Here is an 18,907-nt window from a genome sequence, read left to right on the forward strand (position 1 = left end):
ATCCAAGTACAAATTTTGATTCCTATACCCAGTTCCCTTATTTTGTAAACCAACCTCTTGTGTGGCACTGTATCAAAGGCCTTTTCAAAATCTAAATAGACCTCATCTACTGTGCTGCCCTGGTCTAAGTTCCCACTAACTTCCTCGTAGAAACTAGTTAGATTAGTTTGACATGACCTATTCCTCACAAACCCATGCTGATTCCCACTAATAATCTTATTGCGCACCAAGTAGTCCTGGATACCATCCCTTAATATACCATCCAGTAGTTTCCCCACTATTGATGTCAGGCTTACAGGTCTATAATTCCCTGGTTGTGATCTCGTCCCCTTTTTAAACAACGGCACCACATCTGCTATTCGCCAAGCCCTTGGTACTGAGCCTGATGAGATTAAATCTCTAAAAACTAAGAATAGCGGTCTAGCTATTTATGAGTTTAGCTCCATAAGAACCCTTGGGTGCATGTCATCTGGACCTGGAGCTTTATTTATCTTAATATTCTTCAGTCGCTTTTGGACTTCTTCCTCTGTCAACCAAGTATTAATTAATGGTACGGTTTAATTTACATTTTTATGTATTATTCTTACAATTTGTTTCTCTCTAGTAAATACTGAAGAAAAGAAAGTGTTTAATACCTCTACTTTTTCCTTAGTATCATTTATCAATTCACCCATCTCACTTCTTAGGGTCCTATATTATCTTTTCAATTCTTTTTCCATTTACATACTTTTTGGGGTTTGTCTTACTTTCTTTTGCAACTTGTTTTTCATTTTCTAATTTAGTCAATCTAATTTCCTTTTTGCATGTGTTATTACATTCCTTGTACCTTTGAAAGGACTCCTCAGACCCTTCAGAATTAAACAATTTAAATGCACACTTCTTACTTTGCATTTCTTCCATTACCTTTTTACTTAGCCACATTGGTTTAGACTTAATTCTTTCACATTTATTCCCATAGGGACGAACTTATATATGTATGTTTCCAACAACATTTCAAAGATAATCCACTTTTCTTCCGCATTTTTTTCTTCAAAAACTTTGTCCCAGTCTATGCACTTTATAGACTCATTTAGCATATTAAAATTTGCCTTTCTAAAGTTTAAAGCCGCCGTTGCTTCTGGAAACTAATTTGAAATGAGACCATATTATGATCACTATTTCCCAAGTGTTCCCTTACTTGAATATTTGATATTACGTCTACATTATTTGTTATTACTAGGTCCAGTATAGTCTGGTTCCTAGTTGGTTACTCTACTAATTGGGACATGTAATGGTCTTTTAGCATGTTCAGAAACCTATTTCATCTAGCTGTGCCACAGGCCTCAGTACTCCAATCAATGTCTGAATAATTAAAATCCCCCATAATTAAAACTTGACCTAGTTGTGTAGCGTTTTCAATTTGCTGTGGTTCAAGAGTTGCGGTTACCCACAGAGTTCTTACCTCGTCCTTTCTACATCACGGCAGTGGATGGAAGTCACATCTCAAATAATATTATCACCCACCAGACTTTACCTTGGCTCCAGCTACATAATAATTGATTGGACTATGTCTCAGATTACATACTGGGGTGCATCTTGTAAGGATTCCTGCCTAAAGCGTGTCATGCCTCTTCGAACCACGGTCTTCTCTGGTCGAGAGCTTCCACCCTTACCTTACAGGGACATCTCCAGTGTCTTCATTAAAGCTGGTCCTGACTCCTTACCACCACATAGAGAGTGGGATTTTCCGATTGATTTGATGCCAGGGAAGACACCCCCTAGGGGGCGTACCTACCCGCTCTCTCTTCCTGAGACTAAATTAATGTCTGGATAAATGCAGAGAAACCTTGAGAAGGGGTTTATACGTCCGTCTTCTTCACCTGCCGGAACAGGTTTGATTTTTGTGAAGAAAAAGATTGCACCTGCATTGACTATAAAGGTTTGAACGATAGTACCATCAAAAATCGTATGTCACACACCAGACTCTCAGGTTCTGTCACTTACCTCTTGCTGCCTTTCCGGGCTGTCCCTGCGATTCTCAGGCTCTGCTGGTTTCAGACCTCTCTGTAAGATGCTGTCCAGTCTGTCTCCACTCCAGAAAGCCCACCAGAAACAGGGTATGGACGCGGCCATCTTGGATTCAGCCACATGATTCCTCTCAGCCAATCAGATGAGAACAGCCTCCATTTCAGATTCCCTCCAAAACCAGTTCATGGGATCTGCCATCTTGGATATAGTCACCTGATCCATCTCAGGAACTCAGAGTGCTTCTTCTGCCCAACTAACTGCAGTCTCCAATCAGGAATCAACAACAACTATAAAAGGACCTCCTGGAGCCTTTACCTGTTGCCAGTGCAACGTTGTATTCCAGATGCTAACCTGGTTCCCAGCAGTTTGCAGTCTACCTATCTTGCTACAGTCTTGTTACTATCCCGGCTCTGACAGTGCAGTCTGCATACTGTCTCCAGTCCGATTCTAGCACTTTGGTTCCATCCGCTCTGGTTTCTTCCAGCATTCAGGTCAAAGCATTCCGGTTCCATTCCGGTTACAGCAATCCTCTTCCAGCATTCCGTTTACAGCATTCCGTTTACAGCATTCCATTTACAGTCCGGTCCAGCAATTCAGTTCCTGTTTGCTCCCCCCCTGCTAGTGTAACCACCATCTGCCCCAGTCCATTCACTACATGCAGAGGGACATTATCAGGCCACCCAGCTTTGTCTATGTAGTCACCAGTCCAGCTCCAGAGACACAACCCAGTCTGAGTACAGACAGATCTTCAGGCGTGACACTGTATAGTCTGTCCCAGAGGCTGCCATAACATCCTGGCACTGAAAATCATGTCTAGTTTTAGGGCCTGGCACATCAGCTCCTTAATTCCCATTGTTACTCTAGCCCTGATGGGTATCATCAGTTAAGTAACACCAGTTGGCATTTTAAGCAGGATCTAGTGGGTGCAAGAACTCTCCATTTTGATAGCCAGGATATCAAATAATGCAATCTGCACTTTACAGTGGTAATTGACTTATGTAAAATAATCATGGAATGGGTATTTTCCTTCTTCACTGCTCTTTAGAAGGGGATCTGCATATATTGTATGATGGGGTTCTGATTTGGATAATGGTCATTTGATGATGGGTTCTGATTAGAGATGCTCACTGACCCTCATGTTTTGGTTTTGGATCTGGATTACCTTCGTGTTTTGGTTTTGTTTGGTTTTGTTTTGCAATATGTTAAAAAATGCCATTTTTTTTGGGCTAAAATAACATAATTTAGATATTATTTTGCAACTACATTATTATTAACCTAACTGACACTAATTTGCAGTCATTTCCATTCAATTTTGACCATCTCACAGGTCACAATATGCTTTTCATACACTTTCAGCCAAATACTGCAGCGATCTGGCTGGATGGTAAGGGACAGAGCAATGACTCAAACACACGGCAGTACCTACCACATCTAGGAAATATTTTTTACTACCGCTCCATCTGTTTCTTGGATAAGCAATTCTACAGGTAATACCTAGAAATATATAGTGCTGGTATAGTACAATTTCAGCAGGCAGAAAATAGTTATTATTAGAAGGGGGGAATATGTGACACCCCAAACACTTGTAGTGCAAATTCAGAAATATATATATGCTGGTATATAATAATTTCAGCACCAGAAAATTTCTTTTTTCAAAGAGGGGAATATCAGACACCCCAACACTTGTAGTGCAAATTCAGAAATATATAGTGCTGGTATATAATTTTTTCAGCACCAGAAAATAGCTTTTTATTACAGGGGAATATGTGACACCCAACACTTGTAGTACAAATTCAGAAAGAAATTGTGCTGGGATATTACAATTTCTGCAGGCAGAAAATAGTTTCTTTAGGAGGGAATATGAATGTTTGAAAAAATGCCTCCTCTATACGCCTCTATTCCTGCTCTAATAACTGCTCTCTTCCTGCTGTAATAACTACTGTAATAACTGCTGTCTCTCTGCTCTAATCCTGCGACCTATCCCTTCTCTCTCCCTCTGTCAAATGGCAATGAATTGCTGTGGAGGCGTGTATTTATGCATTTGAAACATCGCGAGAACCGAGATCCTGAAGTTTGGGTGGGTTCGGTTCTCGGGGAACCGAGCCCGCACATCACTAGTTCTGATCCTCCCATACCAGCCTTGTTCCTAAGCAACCTTCCTGGTGTGTCTGCTCTGGGTCCTAGTGTCGAGGTATCAATAACAACACAAGAGGGGGTGTTACATACATTATATACAGGTCAAGAGGCCTAAAATTATACTCTTCATCAGAGGGTGTATCTATGGATGCTATACTGAGTATGGGGTTCTACAGTGTTTGCTAGTTATCTGATGCAAGTCTGCTTAGTATATTGCTCATAATAAATTGTAGCTCTACCTTGTATATGGTAGCATTCCATTCTATTATAGATGTTTCAAGTTGGAATTTTTTCATACATTTAATCAATTGTGTTAACCACTCCAACAACAATAGTTGCAAAAGATAAGTGTTTTTTTAGTGACCGAAAGTTCTCTTTGCTGCTGTTTCCAATAGCAGCTGCCAGACTACTGTCATTATACTTTCTCTAAATGCCTGAAAGTTTCACTCGCATTGGTGAAGTATGAGGTTACCTAAGATATTTTGCTATTTCTTAAGTTAACTGTAACAGATTCCAAACCATTATTGAAAGTGAAATATAATAAATGTATCCCTATGTAAGAAACGTAAATATTATATAAAAAAAATCTGCTACCTCTAACACCAACAGCAGCACTACTGATTAGTGTGTTCAAATACTAAATATTATATCAAGTGGTGAACAGGCACTTTTTTCTATTGGGTGAGGAGTGTCCGTTTCACAATCCTAGTTTCAAGACAATGGTTCATGGTACTCCTGTAGTAAGGTCGGGAGACTGCTAGCTTAACATTTAGAGGTAGATTTATCAAACCTTCTAAAAAGGAATATAATAACCAGTCAGATTCCAGCTATAATTTTCTAGCATGCACTAACTAAATGATAGCTAGACTTGGTATTGGCAACACCTCAACTTTTCATTTTCAGAAAGTTTGACAAATCTACCCCTTAAACAGTTAGGCTTGGAATTGGCAGTCTATTGCAAAGTGTAAACCAGTAAAATATATATCTAGTCACAGCAGAGATTGAAATCTAAAGGGGAGATTCAATTAGCCGCTTTGTTCCCGAGAACATCACGCCTGCACATTTTAACTTGAAGTATGGTAAAAATGTACGTTCAATTTTGCTCGCACTTCTATGGGGTGAGATTCTAAATCAGCGGATATTTTCACAAAAAAAATACACGTGAAGTGTCTTCGCGGCTGTTTCGGACACACTTCGCACATTTTTATTTCCTGATTGAATTCCCCCCTTAGTGTTATATAGTGAACAAATAAATGGAAACACCTGGGTAAATGAGAGACACCATGCATATTGAAAGCAAGGGCTTCCACGCAGATGTGGCTCATGCATTAATTAGCAAATAACACCCCAGCATTGTCAGAGTTATGTGTAAAAATGTTTTGACTGCAAGATGAGAAGACCTTAGTGACTTTTAATGATGTGTGATTATTTGTCCGGAGCTTCAGTGACAAAAGCAACTCAACTTGACAATGTTTCATGGGCAACATTTTCTAAGCGAATGAAACTCGAGGGATAAATTCCATCAGTAAAGGGCACATTCATCAGGACAGTGATATTCATTCATGATTTACAAGTGTAATCAGTGGGCGAAATGGGTTGGTATACAGTTTCATACCATCCCATCACTTCTACTGCTGTGATTGCAAAACCATCAAATTCTATGCACTTATATTTTACACACCGCCACACCTACATTTACATTTTGACCACTGAGCACAGTGGAAAACTGGGGAACAATTAAAGATCAACCTGTGGCATGAGCAGCTAGTTTAATCTAAAACAGGTTGACAAGAACTCCACAGACTAAAGTTGCATAGTTGTGTTGCAACGCATAAATCATTCAATAAACTTGGTAACGCATGTTTGCGAATTCAGAGGTGCAAAGAACACAGGCAATGGGCTACCGAGGGGTCGAGTACAGGCGAAATAATCATAAAAATCATGTTCATATTCTCGACAAATGGATGAGTGCACGTGTTGGGACTGATTAATCAAGGAACGCAAAACGGACATATTGTGCGCTTTTTTTAAAAAAAACGCACATATATGAGGCATACACACTTCCATGTTCAACAAGGAGCGGATGTTAAGATACGTCTGTTGATGAATACATGTCTAGGTCCGCTCTGCTCTATCAGACAATACACTGCAGGATACACTCTTACTGTAAATTAACAGTGCATACGCCCATTCCATTCCCCATTCTGCCCATGAAATCAAACTTTAGTAGAGGTCCGAAAATTAATTGGATGTTGCATTCTCTGGCATATGGTTAGTTTCTGGAGTGTGATTTTATGAAAAATACGGGACGTATCAGCATTTACGTGCCTTAATGCATCAGGACTGTTTTGTCAACCTAAAGAACTCTACAGTCCCGACTGACTGTTTCCAAGAGTGAATAGTTTTGTTGATGTCATGGAGGCACATTTTCCTGGCACGGTTTTCGTGCAGTCATTCCCTTAGAAAGCAAGGTCAATGCCCATTACTACTTAATGATATGCTGTACCATTTCTTTCCCGACAGGAGGGTTGTCTTCCAGAATGACAATGCCCCTATGCACAGAGCATGTTTGGTTGCTCATTGATTTGATGAGTATAACACAGATCTGAAGCCGGCTGGAGATTTGAGCATCTGTGAGGTATTCTGAAATAACACCTGAGACAATGTTCTCCACCAACATCGCCAAGATATCAGTTGAGTGACTTTCTTGTGCTGCCTCCCTCCTACACATTGGTAGCATACAGGCCATACTGGCTGCACATGATGGCTCAACACCCTATTAAGTGTTTCCCTTTTTTTTCCCACTACCTGTGTCTACTATTAGAAGCTGGTGGGACTTAAGCATTGCAAAACCAAATCTATCTATAGTAGCAAACTTGTGAATTTTAACAATGTGGATGAATGTGCAACTAGGATCAAGATTCAGGGAAGGGGAAAGGGAGGATTTATCAATAAATAATTAGTTACTTACACCACTCAGGAATTTGTCCAATTACTGTTTTAATAGCAATAACAGAAGAGCAGAATGTGAACCTGTTATCCCATCTTGATATGGCATTAACTAGATATGGACTTGGGGTCTGATGTATTAAGGATCTTAACTTGAGAAACTTCTTATTTAAGACTCCTGGACAAAACCATGTTACAATGCAAGGGGTACAAATTAGTATTCTGTTTTGCACATAAGTTAAATACTGACTGTTTTTTCATGTAGCCCACAAATATCAACTTTAAATTTCAGTGTACAAATAAGCTATCAAGTATTTGTGTGCTACATGAAAAAACAGTCAGTATTTAACTTATGTGCAAAACAGAATACTGATTTGCACCCCTTGCAATGTAACATGGTTTTGTCCAGGAGTCTTAAATAAGAAGTTTCTCAAGTTAAGATCCTTAATGAATCAGGCCCTTGGTCCATAAAATGTGTCACATTATTGGACTGGTGCAGTCACTAGCATAGCATAGCACAAGACTGAACATCCACACCCCCTTTCTTAGTTAATTCCTTCCCAGGCCAAATTGCTAATAAGCAATCATGTAGCATATAACAAATGGATGGAGTAGAATGTGAGACATTCACAGAACGTGTACATACAATTGTGGTGCACCCTATAAAAGAGATTTCCACCCCATTTAAGCTGTAAAGCTAAATATGGTTGCTGTGTAAAATAAAGCATATTTTTGTGTCAATTTCTACTTGAAAAATATGAACAGCAAATACATTCTTACAATATTTGCATGAAAATATAAGGCAGTTTATATTCCACAGTATGTGATGCTTTTTATGCGTTTACCATTGAACTAAAAAATAATATTTTTTTTTATATATATATTTTTTTTTTTAAAAACCTAAAGAAATCTCAGAAATCTGTCAAGATAAAAAGTCAACTATCAAATTAAAATTAAATATGTTCCTCTGTCATTTCAAAGCACTATGTTTCTGATTATTCTATTCTATTTTTAAAGAGTATAACTACCTCCTGACTATTAACTAAAGAACAAACACATATACTATGCAAAGAAGTATTTTCAAAATGCACAAACACTGGTTCAAAGTCATCCAGAACAAATAAGAATAGTTTGAGCATGATGATCTTTGGGGTAGATTTACTAAAACATTTAAAAAGTAAAAGTGGAGGTGTTGCTCATAGCAACTGATCAGATTCTAGCTATCGTTTAGCTAGTACATTTTAGAACAGGATAGCTAGAATCTGATTGGTTGCTATTGGCAACACCTTCACTTTTTCCTTTTTAAATGTTTTAGTAAATCTACCGCTTTGTTCTTGTTTCAACATTACTATCTATTAATCTACAGTCTGAACAATATTTTTATATATTATCCCTAAAAACCATGCGGTATTACATACCATATCATTTTCATGTGTCCCACCGGACATCTAAAATTAGGTATGCAGAAGATCATTTTAAAAATAATATTTTTAGGTCTTCATAGCACAATTATTTTTTATTTCCCTGCTGTCACAGCCCTTCAAATTAATTAGATGTTAATTAAGTTTCATTATTAAAATTAAATATCCATATAACTGTACGATGTAACAATATCACTTAACTATTATTTGCAAAAAAGACCAGAAATAAACTGATGAGCTCTTAAATATCTTTTAACATTCTTTATGTATGAGTAGTATATAAACAGGAGACACACAGTATAAGAAGTTTACCTTATAACCAGCTTAATTCGACTTTTATTAAACCAATATTTACATTATCAGCTTTGAATATATAAAAAAAAGTTACATAACAATTATTAATATTGCAGACTAATTCAGGGGATGAAGAATGGGTCACCTATAAGTGTCTATACGTGCTTTACTTAACATATGTTCTGCAGAGGTCAAATTGCTGACAAGAAGTCTCAATAATGATATGCAGTGAGCACACAGCAAACATTCAATATTGTAGGGTTCTTATCCATTTTAAACATAGAAGTTTCCCTGGGGTATTCTCTTGCTGATGTGTGTAGCTTTGTACAGCAAATCCTAGGATAAGTAAGTACAAAACCAGAGAAAAAAAATATATATACAAAGACTTTGCCATGAACAGAACCTGATCAAGCTATTCCTTAATTTAACATTATTAAAAAAATATATATAAAGATTTGTAAAATATTCCCTACTTACCCCTTTTCTTTCCCTTTCTCTCCAAATTGTATTGTTAGACTTATTTGTGGAAAGTAATGTCTGTGTACTGCAAAGAAATAATAGAAATTTTGAGATAAGTGAACACTTTTTTTTTCCAGCATTTTATAAATTTTTAAGAATCTGTCATTTCCAATCAATATCCTTAACAAACATCACACTAAACAGTATTGTAAGAGGCCGACCAGTATGATCTTTTTGTAAATGAACTGAAGGATCACAGATAGTATCATAGCCAAAGGCTGTTACAGTGGATCCAACATCTGTAATCTGTACAGGCGACCATTTTGTGGGCTTGACCAATATTCAGCTTAGAAATGTGTTTAAAATGGCTGCCAGTAGTGTGTAGGTGATGGGTCCACTTTAAAAGTAAATACTGTAGGTGGTACATCTGTGTAGTAAGATGTCAGAAAACATTATTAATTTAGGGTAAATATATATTATATATTTTATTTAGATATATAGCACCTTTAATGTAGCATTTACAATTGATTTTGAGCAAACAAAACTCTGAATTAATAAATAAAATGAGGTTTCCGACACTCTGCTAAGCAATGTGTTGTAATGTAATGTAACAAAATGTTTATCATCATGAAAAATGATATTATCCACACAAAAATAGCTACAAAAAAAGGTCAAGGGCATAGTTTGTAAACTGAGGGCGAATTTAATATATGTGGTGACATTTATGGTGCAAATGAAAAAAGTGCTGTAACTCACAGCAAGCAATTAGAAAAGTATCTGTCATCTACACCAAATGTTGTGTACTGATCCAAATTCAGTATCTGGACAGTCCACTAGGAACCGGTGGCACTTTGTGACTGCATGCTCATGATATACGAGTTTCTAGTTTACATTCTCATGAATATTGGCTCACCTCGCAAAATGTATTTACTTTGTAATTATTAATACCTAGAATATATGTTATCACCTAACTGAAAATATGAAATAAATAAAGTTTTGTATGAAAAGGCTCAGATTTTAGGAAAAGGGCACCCGTTTGATATAAATGTTGCCCTGGCAATAAATTCTACAATATACTTATTTTTGAATGTTTAAACAAAACATTCATTAGAATAAATGTCTTACCAAAACAGTGGGTACTTTGTGAAAGCCAGCATATTAAGGGGCGGGGTAGGTCAATGTCATTCTCTTTCATATTGCCGGTTTTAAGGGGGCAATGCCGGGACTCTGTTTAATCAAAAAAAGGGTTAGGTCACTGGCTCCACCCCTTAAAACCGGCAATGTGAAGAGAATGGCACTGTGTCTGCAATGTTGAGTTACTTTCATAGTAAGTCTGTATTTGTTCAATGCCGGGTCTCTACTCATATTCTACTCACATATAGTCGCCATATTAATGTCACTGTCATTACTGTCGGAATTCTCTTGACTACCAACGATTTTTAAGCCATAGATTTTAGTTGTAAATGTAGGCCAGGTCATTGGAAACTCTGGTATTCGAACAAACCAATCAAAAGGAGTCCCCAAATGTAATGATTGATTAATTGTCACGACCCCCCCCCCCCGCCATCAATTTTACGGGCTGGGGGAGGGGCACATTTGTCTTTTTCCCCCATAATTTATCTTAACTATTTTACTTAAGATGATGACTGGTGTGTCTAGTATGCAGCTGCATACCGGAGGGTGATGGATACTTACACACAATTTAGAATCTTCCTATGGCAGTGGCGCACGCAGGGGGGGTACTGAGTCTCTAGAAACCCCCCCTGCGCTAACTAAGTGGCCACTGTCCTATACAGCAGCCGCGGCGCTATCAAAGAAGCGTCCGCGGCGGTGCTGTATTGTATACAGCACCGCCGCAGACGCTTCTTAGACAGCGCCGCGGCTGTTGTATAGGACAGCGCTGGCGAAACGGAGCTGCTGCCCCTGTATGGGATCTATGACACTTCTGTAATATGCTAGTAAAATTAAGTACATTGTAACAGCTTCAGAACATTAGGAGCTCCAATTATCTGTAAAATAACTGCTCAATTTACTAACATTTGCCCATATACATCTTACACACATACGTATGTCACAACATGATATACTCACTTCACATTTATCATATCATATTTAAAATACTCAGCAATCAACTATAAATGATACAGACTTGAAACAGATGGAAAGTTATACCCAGCATGTGGGCAATATACAGTACATAGACTAGAGTATGCAAGGAATAGATCTACAGGGTAGTATGCAGACAATAGTTATATACTGTAATGTGCAGAATGACATGAATAGGTGCAGAGCATGCAATCCAGTATGCAGGCAATAGGTTCATAATGTATGCAATGGTGCATACGGTGCAATACACACACAACATTTACAGTACATATGTTCCAATAAGCCAGAAAAAGGTGCATAAGATGCATTATGCAGGAAATAGTTATAGAATATATATTCCAGTATGCAGGCAATAGTTGCATATAATGCATTCTGCACGTGATAGCTACAGAGCATACATTCCAGTATGCAGGCAATAGGTGCATAGAGCGCATTATGCAGGCAATCAATACTTTCCATAAGTTCAGGTATTCAAGTAATAGATGTTCAAGCTTCTGCTGTGCGTGAAAGTTCACAGGTGTCTGTATGCAGATAAAGGGCATAAAGACGGCATAATGCCGGAACTAGGTTATAAGGTTCAATATGCAGACCAGGGGAACAAACGGTGCATACAATCGATACAAAGTCCAACAGATGCCTTTGCATCAATAAATTAGTTTAAAGATTTCAATTTTGGCAAATGCAGATGTTGATGTCTAATTGGATGCTGTGTGTATCAGTCGTCTTAAGTAATCTCAGTCACTCAAATCAATATGCCAATATAAAAAAATGTCAGAGCCTTAGCTGTCCCCTCCTCCTTGCACGGTAATCTATTTAACCATTAAAAATATGTTCATTTTACATGAAAAAAATACAAGGACTGACAGGGTGGACCGAACTCCTAAGCTTCAAGAACATCTGCAGAAGTATTGGTTGTTTATTTGCTGGCTCTGGAGAAAACACTTCACTTCAATCACTTATATATATCACTTTATCCTATCATATGGCCATGGCTTGTCTAGTTTCAGCTGTACACTGCATAACGTCTCAAACTTGATTGATGTTGTTCTGTAAATGGATGAGACGTTTTTCTTGAATACATACAGACAGACTGATCAAAGTAGGTCATAATGAGTTTCCTTACAAGAGCATCTAAAAATATTCAAATAGTTAACCAGGACACAAGGGCTAAAACGCAATCATCCCTGTATATGCAAAGCTGCATTATTTCAGTCCTATCAAGATAATAAACTCATTGCCATAACTTTTCCTAATATATGTATATATACATATATATATATACATATATACATATATATATATATATATATATATATATATATATATATATATATATATATATATATATATATATATATATCTCTATCTGTATCTATATCTATAATATTACTGCTGGTACATTGTGTGTTCCATGTGCAAGAAAAGCGCCCATGCACTGTGTACCTGTACACTTTGCTGGACATCCAGGCACCATTGCGCAAATCAAGGTGTGTGATGGTATCAAAGCGGACTCTGAATTTCACTTGAGCCTCATTTTTTATGACAGTTGAATAAGAATATATGATTCATTCCAAGCATTATATTATAATAGCAAAATAAGGTTCTTTTAAGTTGTGGGTTTTCACTATTCATTTCCATTTACAAGCATTTAATTTTTACAGTAACTGAAAAATTCTTGCTTGCTGGCATAGAGAAAATACTGGAGACTAAATTTAACATGCAACGAGATTGCAAGGGGTGCGTGATGGACTCCAAATTTGTCATTCTAATTCTTCATCTCTGCACACATTACAAAAATAAAATAGGTGGCTATTGAATAATAAAAAGAACATCTTGTTTTAGAACATGTGAATTAATCAGGGACTTATGGGAATGCAAATGTATTTACAGTCACCAACTGATTGTGACCCTGTTCATATGGTGTAAATAAGCCATACAATAACATTTCCAATATTAGCTGGATTTTCCAAAGACAGCATCAAAATACCATGTAATTTAAAAGTACAGCATAGAACAGATCATGTTCTATATTTACAATAAATGTATGCGTCTGAATTATTGAGCAGTGTGTATGTCCGAATAATGATTTGCTAAAGGAACTGCAGTGGAAGCTATAAAATACATACCACTACTTCTACTTCTTAGAGGGGAGCAAAAAATGTATAATATAACTTATAACATAACAGTGTATATATTATAATAACCGTAATATAGCATTGTATTGTATACATAAGTGTGCAGTACAATCTCCTCTGCCAGCCTCTGCATGAGACTTATTTCTGATGGCCCTCCAAGACAGTGAAGGTTTTCACATTGCTGCTTCCAACACTTGGAAACAGCACACGTTTGTCTGATTTCCCTTCCATTGCTGGGAAAGTAGAAACTATGTTCCTGTCGATGAAAGGGATTTTGAGTGACAGGTGAGCTAGGTCATATTACCCACCAGGGTGGGAGGGAATTTTGCAGTGGTGCATGCCGTTCCGCAATCCTGGTGATGACTTTTTTCCATACTTGCCAACTCTCCTGGAATGTCCGGGAGACGCCCGCATTTCGGGTGAGTCTCATGGACTCCCGGGAGAGTATAGCAATCTCCCGCATCAGGCATAATTAGGGCCAAAATACTGCGATTCTCCGGAAATCGCGGCATTTGGATCCGCCCCCCGCTGTAAAATGATGCGTTTGCGTCATTACGTCACGGGGGCGGGTCTAAAATGACGCGATTTGGGAGCCCCCCCCCCGCATGGCCACCTCCCTCCCTGCAGCTCCCGGAAGCAAGATACATAATGTTGACAAGTATGCTTTTTTCTAAAGACAACTCTTGGTTCTAAGGAGGATGACTTTACTACACATGTATGACCTAGGGTCACAAATTTCGTAGGGGTCATTTACAGGGGAGAGCAGGAAGGGTGTCTGAGAGGACTCTGAAGATCTCTCTCCTGCGATGCCCTCCCCATAGGATTGAATAGCTAATGTCATCTTCGGATAGCATTAGCCATTGGGGTCAAGATTGATAAATTTGCCCACACCACAGTCCCCATTGAGTGTTATGGAACAGCTGGATTGTGCTGTATTTTGCCTAATGCAAGAGATATCTCCGATATCTCACTGGAGAATTCTCTGGAAGCTAAAATGATCAGTCCAAGCAAATAGCCGAGAAGTTAAATCATTCCATTAACATGGCATAAAATGTCCAGTAGGATGTCTAGCTACAGGGGCTCCTGATAGCTTGGAATTAATGCAATTAAAGAAACGGACAGTAGAGTAATACAGTTCTTACTCTATCTAATAAATTGTAGGGGAACATGGAGAATGTTAATGTCAATAAAGTTATTGTTTCACATTCTCCTTGTTTCTAGCAAACTAAAGAGACCATTAAGGTTTAGGGCCAATCGTTTTGCATATCAATGCAATATACTTTCTATAAAGAACTGAAAGCTTCAATTGGCTTTAATTCAATGTTTTAATTATTTAATCATTGACTTAGTCAGTTGACCCTTTATTCATTGAAGTCTGCATGAAATAGTTCTGCTAAAATGACTTGGTTATTGAATGCTTTTTGGGAAATGTATTAACAATACAAGTATTTTAGGTAATCTTAAATTAGTTAAGCCCATATATAAAACTTTATTTCACTTAACTTTTTTGTGTCAATTCTTCCATGAGTTTGCGTTTCTAGACTGCTCTGTCCTATTGAATCCCAGGAATACATTTTTAGGCAACCACTGCAGGGTTTCACACTAAGGGGTAGATTTACTAAGCTGCGGGTTTGAAAAAGTGGGGTTGTTGCCTATAGCAACCAATCAGATTCTAGCTTTCATTTATTTAGTGCATTCTACAAAATGACAGTTAGAATCTGATTGGTTGCTATAGGCAACATCTCCACTTTTTCAAACCCGCAGTTCAGTAAATATACCCCTAAGTCCGTTTTAAAACCATTAATTAATTACTAAGAAATTATGAAATGGAGTGGGATGCAACTACTTTTTTTTATTATTATTAAACTCCTTTTGATCAATTTTTCATTATTCTGTCCCTGCACTCACTGAAACGCTGTTAAGCAATTATGGAAATTGCAGTTTGTATTTTTGTCAAGAGATTGCTGAGCATTTAGACACCCTGCCACGGGCCTTAACAGCTCTATGCAGAACGCCAGTTACATAAATATAGACCTAGAAAATCCTAGCTACACTGTGATAAAAGAAAAAGTGAGCCACTGGAGTCACAAGACGCTGGAGAAAAATAAGATGGGAGAGAAAATGAAAAGCAGAATAAGGAAAGAGACAACAAAAACCTTATGTCAGAGAAGATACTTAATTAGAGCGAACCAGGATAGAACAGCCTTTATATATCACACAATGTTACACAGAGAAATATTTGGCAAGGCTACAGTGTGACAGTCTATTATGCTGTAGACAAGGATACACTGTTGCCTAGTGGTAAGAAATCCATTGGGCTTATCACGGTGATGCATTAAAACCTCTCTGCTCGGTCACTGACAGCTCCCGAGATAGAGGGAATAGTTCATTTATCTTTTTGCATCTTTCTGTATTTCTTTTTGCTCTGCTTTTTCTTCCCCCTACTTTGTGCAAAATTACATTAGCATCAGCAATATCATGTTGACTGAAAAAACTTCTAATGTGCTTTAACCAAAGAGGCAATTTCACATATCATTGACTGATGGCTAACATTGCAAAGTTAAAGAATTCTCTCCCTTTTGATCCTCTGTGCTGGACTTCCAAGTTAATTATCTTATGCTCCCCAGTCTTATCTTATGTCTAATTTATAAAATTTCTGTGTACACTGCCGATTCCTCATAAATGATGAAACAATGAGGGCAATAATAGCTTAGTTTGCTGCGAGTTCTTTCTTTTTACTTCTGTGTTAATAAAGACAGTGACAGAGATTCTTAGTGTGAAGTGTATGCAAATCGTTTTACTCCTCATATTGAAAACAGACTTCTCGTTTATCTTCAGTGATGGGTTAACAAGTCATCCTTGAAGACTTCATTACCGGTCAGCCCAGAGTTAACCGCTTCCTATAGATTTTGTGTTTTACCATTAAGGCACTTTGTCCATTTATTTTATATATGCTTTTTGTCTGTTTTATTTATTCAAGCTAGAATGAGGTTGGATATTAGTGATATAGGGGAATCATGTCATTACAACACAGTCATTTAGATTTCTGGCTCATAGGTCTTCTGTAGGCCAGAGTGACAGCAGTGTGTGGGACATTAACGCACTTGCAAAATATTGCACTGGAATGACAATGAGGATGGAAGGAGAGGGGGCAAGCAGTATATAAGGAATAATTATAAAAGACGGTAGATGATATTTGTGAACAGCAAAAACAATAAAAGACTTATTTATTGTATCAATCAGTTTGTACATTTGTAATCATATCCCCTGTAATTAGATCTGTGCATTCAGAATAACGTCTTACTAACATTTAGGGGTAAATTCATCAAGCTGCGGGTTTGAAAAAGTAGAGATGTTGCCTATAGCAACCAATCATATTCTAGCTGTCATTTTGTAGAACGTGCTAAATGAATACTAAATAGAATCTGATTAGTTGCTATAGGCAACATCTCCACTTTTTCAAACCCACAGCTTTATAAATTTACCCCTTAGTGTTTTTCAGTATTACTATTAGTAGTTATACATTGCAAAGGCAAATTGACTGAATAAAAAATTAAAAATAAATAAAAGAATACAGGCATTCAGGATCAAGCTGCAGTTACCCTGGAATGTATATATAACAATACGTGGAATTGTCAATCCCTACCAAACAGTATGCAAGAGAAGATAAAAAGGGAAGCGCAGGATATATATAACTAAAAGACATATACCTACAAAACAAAACTAAGTTCCTAGAGCTTTTTGCAAAAATATCCACTATAATTATAATGATGCATTAATCTTATATGATACAGCTAACATTTTTGTATGTTTCATTTCTATTTATTTTTTTAAATGTAGGTGGCCATACCAGCTTCAGTTAGGCCCAACAAAACAGTTTACTATGATAACTAATCTAGTTCTTCTGAGACCTAGTAGCTCTCTCTGTTGCTTTGGAATCATGTGATCACTGGCAGAATACAAGATGTGGTCTGTATACAGTCAGCATCGTCTCTTAATTCCAAGGCTGGCTGTCATGATCAGTGAAGAACTTACTAGCTGGTATTAGCGCTGCTGACCAAGGAGGTGCTGAGTCTAGTGCACCCCTGGTGTTCACCACAGACCCCTGCAAGGGAGTTTGGGCTTCGATACAAGAGGGTGCGCAGATCGCAGTTGTCCGAATCAGCCACCTGCGTAGTAACAGAGTGGATGGAGCGTCGTCAACTGGGCAGCAAGATACAAAGGGAGATCCGAAGAAGAGTCAGAGGCACGCCAGAAATCAGGAAACCAGAAGTAGCAGCAAGGTACAAAAGCGTAATCCAAAAGGAAGGTTAGAGAAGATAGCCAGGTCACAACAGGAACAGGTTCAGGATACAAGGAAAGTGCTGGAGCTGGGTGAAACCAATTCTCTGGCACCCTAATGGCTCTTATTTATCCCCCTGAGATAAGCCCCGATAGGTGGGCTGATAGCTGCCGGTCAGAGGCGCTGACTGCCGACCGGAAGCTGAATGGCATCCCGTTGCATAGCAATGGGACGCGATACTAACGGCGCCTGACACTGGCATTAACAGCCTGTATCCCGGCATGCGATTTTTCTTTTGAAACTAATAAGCTCCGATGAAATAAATAGATTGATATGTATCTAAGCAAGGTCTCCAAATCACAAGTGGAGCTTGAGACCTTGCGGTTTAGCTTCATGCTATTTAACGTGTGGTATTGCCTTTAGTAAATTTCACACTTTGCAAACTTCTAAATACTAAATTTGAGTATGTGGAGCATCAAATTCTAGCCTCATAGGCAAAGTTTAGTAACATTGATGAGAAAGACATCTATAATATATTAATTAATCATAGGAAAATGGACTTATTAAAAAGTTGACATCTTAAAATTATAGCATTTGATAGATAATCATTTTTATAAAATCATTATTTGCAAGACTAAATTCATTAGCAAATGAGAAGCTGAACATCAGATGGCTCATGCTATTAGTTTGAGAATTCAGCCTATCACTTTGCTACTAATACTCAATCACCCATTTGAGTTTGTGCCGAGTCTGCTTTAAATAAAATAATGGATAATGGTAACGGCCCCTTCACAGTTATTGTTGACCCAGTGACAGTACATTGATAGACATATTGCAGAGCTCAGTTGAAAGTCACTTTGCACATAACACATTACCAGCTACATTATCCATACCCCATTCCACAAACCATCAATAATATAGGTCCCCATTTTTATATCCACTGCTTCCTTTACTGTGGTTGGATAGGTACAATGCTGCATTAAAAACGTGATCATAAGTTCCTGCTGTCGATTACATGCAAATATACTTGTCTTGCTACAGAGTAAACCTTTTATTTAGATAAATGACAAAATCGAGTACCAATTACATGTGGTATCCACCATGAAATTTACTTCTAA

General features: G+C 37.7%; 1 protein-coding gene across 5 annotated transcripts in view; it reads right to left on the minus strand.

Annotated features, from left to right (window-relative positions):
- Positions 1 to 18,907, minus strand: part of GRIN2D (glutamate ionotropic receptor NMDA type subunit 2D) — a 557,401-nt gene that overhangs the window by 481,382 nt on the left and 57,112 nt on the right. For 4 of the 5 annotated variants that reach the window (XM_075191487.1, XM_075191484.1, XM_075191483.1 and 1 more), the window contains one exon: positions 9,285 to 9,351. The exons of the other annotated variant lie outside the window; for it this stretch is intronic. The gene's annotated coding sequence lies outside the window, so the exon portion shown is untranslated. The remainder of the gene's footprint in view (positions 1 to 9,284; positions 9,352 to 18,907) is intronic. 5 annotated transcript variants of the gene reach the window in all.

This window comes from Mixophyes fleayi, chromosome 11 (assembly GCF_038048845.1).
Source record: "Mixophyes fleayi isolate aMixFle1 chromosome 11, aMixFle1.hap1, whole genome shotgun sequence".
Lineage (NCBI taxonomy): Eukaryota > Metazoa > Chordata > Amphibia > Anura > Limnodynastidae > Mixophyes > Mixophyes fleayi.